Source organism: Hyla sarda, chromosome 2 (genome assembly GCF_029499605.1).
Source record: "Hyla sarda isolate aHylSar1 chromosome 2, aHylSar1.hap1, whole genome shotgun sequence".
Taxonomy (NCBI): Eukaryota; Metazoa; Chordata; class Amphibia; order Anura; family Hylidae; genus Hyla; species Hyla sarda.
In genome coordinates this window covers 48,701,798-48,705,008 of record NC_079190.1, presented here as the reverse complement: position 1 = coordinate 48,705,008, position 3,211 = coordinate 48,701,798, and the positions used below count along the sequence as shown (strand labels likewise).

At 40.4% G+C, this 3,211-nt stretch overlaps 1 pseudogene; it reads right to left on the bottom strand.

Annotated features, from left to right (window-relative positions):
• Positions 1–1,681: 1,681 nt before the first annotated feature.
• Positions 1,682–1,851, bottom strand: LOC130360026 (U2 spliceosomal RNA; annotated as a pseudogene).
• Between the last annotated feature and the right edge of the window lie 1,360 nt (positions 1,852–3,211).

Below are 3,211 nucleotides of genomic sequence, written 5' to 3'. Positions count from 1 at the left end.
ATGTGTTGTTTTGTGACTAGATAGAGAAGTAAGGGAGGAAGTTACTATGTGTGTACTATTGGTAAATGGCTAAACTCTAGTCATGCCTCTTGAAATGGAGAGAAAGAGAAATAGCTGTGCACCATAGAGGGGGCTTTCAGCGGCTCAATTATAAGTGAAACCCATGCAGGTTAAAAAAAAAATCTGAAACGATAGGTATGCTTTGTTCATAATTGTTCAAGTTTTTGTTTACCAAAGTATCCACGTGAATGTACAATAACAAAACACTTGTTAAATATTACCCAGTTTATTATCTGCCAGAAATTACATTGCTAAAGTATAACTAGTCGCATGGGGACATACATTAAATACCATAAACAGTACAATACACTATACACACACAGCTCCGGAATCCATACTGGTATGTCCATAAGGTCCACAATTCTATTCTGTTTGACTTTCCCTTTTACCTATGTGTATTTTTTATTATTTGAAAGAAAACATTGTTCTTCCATGCAATTACATACTATGGAACAATTCAAGGTATTTGCGGTTACAGTTGTGTAACAAGCTCAAAGAGCAGATTAATGGCAGTGGAAACATTTCAGTACTTCCACTATTTCAGAACAGTCAGGAAATTATTACCGCTCAATATGTATTTCAAGATTGGGACAATCCGTTTCATCTAAGTATGATCATACACTACATCAGTTACCCTCCATAATGGTAAACCCTGCCATTTTTAGGTTTGATTCATGGTTTCTGGCCTTTTGGTTTCCATGCCATTATACTTGTTAGCGCAAAAGCTCCAGAGCTACTCTTCTAACTTCTTGAGACAAGAAGTCCCGACCATAGTTATCCATTTTGCAAGTTATGGAGAATTCTCCGTAGTCACCCAGTCACCCACCTACATACAAGGATACATAAACCCTGCTCTCTCCTCGCTACTCAGCCTCTCTACTCCAATGGTTCTTATTTTATTGAAGGGGTAGATACACAAACACATATTAAATATTTCATACACATAAGATAAAAGTAGGTTGAATGACTGTTGAATGGACGGATGGAATGGATGGATGGAATGGACGATCATATGATTAATAATTGTTTAACAGATGCAGTCATATACATTTTAGTCCATATAGGTCATTAATGTGCAATTCCAGTGATGGCTCGCCGCTGCCCAAGCCATCCAAGAAGACTATGGCATCCAATCTACCGATTTGGTTTAAATCCAATAGACTTGCTTGGGACTTCCTCAAAATCCATAGATTAAGCGTTGTGGTCTTGAGCCATCCCTAGAGTAGTGCTTCTAAGTCGTTCTTTAAACTGGCCATACATGATTAATCAACAGGTGAGGACTTCCAAGGGGCGGTGGGGGATATCGGCGCTGGCCAAAAGCGATCTTGGCCAGCGCCGATACCCCCCACCGCCCCTTGGAAGTCATCGTCTGTTGAATATTGCTCAGGTCAGTGAGGCTGCAGACCAGATATACTCTCTCATCCACGCAGACCATTGTTGTGTGTGAGTTCACACAACCGCCTTCGGTATGGGTTTTTACCACTCTAAATTGGACCCTGGAGTGGCGTTTTTATGCTATGGAGCCCTCTTCTTTCTTGTTTTAGTTTTATACATGATTAATGACAGTGGATGAAGGACGATGAATTTTTACGGGAATATTCTGGGAACGTTTATTTTTTATTTTTTGTGCACTGTACCCGAAGGTACTGTCATATGGGGTCAATGCGTAGGGTGACAGCGGCAAGCTTCGAAATTGGCCCCCTTTCTCAAAAATCTATTTGATATTTGGTCCCCAGATAAGAGACATATCAGATGCTACACTTGATCTTAGCCAAAAGGACGAGAAACGATTCTGAGACCGTTTAAAAAAATTCCACATAAAATACTGGGAATATTCTTTCGCGCCTTGACAGTGCATACTGTCATGTAAGCTATACAGAGCTGCCTGCAGAATACGAGACTGATAGGGTGAGGAACTTATGGCTTGTTGCCCTACTACATATTTCAGCAGCATGTGTGTATAAATGACGCACATACAGCAGACATGGGGACCCTACACCAACACCAGCCCTGGCCCCATAACAACTGCTATAGCTACTACGACAGAAGTTCCGCCCCTGGCACACAGGGTGAGATTTTAGTTTTTGGGCCAGGAAGGGGAAACCCAGGTTAAATACTGTCACCAGGGACCTTGAGCCTTTAGGCCCTTTTGCCTGGGTCTATTATTACCTCATGTAAAAGGAACAACCGACGAACAAGCAAAAATGTATCTGTCAGTTGATCACATAGATCGTGTGGCCCCCAGACGAGTGTCCACTTTCCTCCGGTAGTTCTTGGAGCCCGGATCAGACTCTTGGACTAATAACGCAATAATGGCACAAAAGGTTCTCAACTATTGCTATTTCATGGAAAATAATGGCACAAAATGTTCTCAACTATTGCTTATCATGGGTAATACAATTATTTAGTAACATAAGCATATCAGGAGAGTGGGCTGTTATAAGAAATTTTTTAGGCTAGAAACAGATGCAAGTTTTGTTTGGCAATTTTTGGGCGAGAAGAAAATTCTGCAAAAAACTGCCCTCTCATTTTTTACTCCCAAGATGCAGTTTTTGTGGTTTATTATTCTTTAAAAATAGTGCGTATTAGTATAAAGTTTTTTCTATGGTGTTTTAGTGAGGTTAGAGTGAAGAATAATTTATATGCACAAGATGGGCGGGCATAGGCGTGTAGAACGGAGGCAAGGAGGCTCCCAGCCTCCATTGCACACTAAACTAAATTACCATCATAGCAACGGCGGCCATATCTTCTAAATGTCTGGACCAATTTCAGTAAGTAATACCTAATTTTGCTCCTGTTCACCTGCAATATAACCCAGTGTATTGGGTTTAGTGCGGGTGAACAGTCTACTAGTTTCCCTTTAATAAAGTTTAATAAAAAGTTTCGCTTAGCTTTTTCGCCCCTCCACTAAGAAACACTCAACAGCAATTCAATTTATTGCACATGCCAGAGACAGTGGGAGAAGAGAATATACACAACCAAAATACCGGGAAACGTTTGTTCAACTCCAGCGATTTCCACTATCAATAATTTAATGAGCCGGAGGGTTTTTGATTTGCAGTATTTTTGATTTATAATAAAAGTCAAGAATCCATTCTATTCCTACCATAAAGCGTCTCACCTGCTGATTTTCTGGAGATATTGTCTTTGT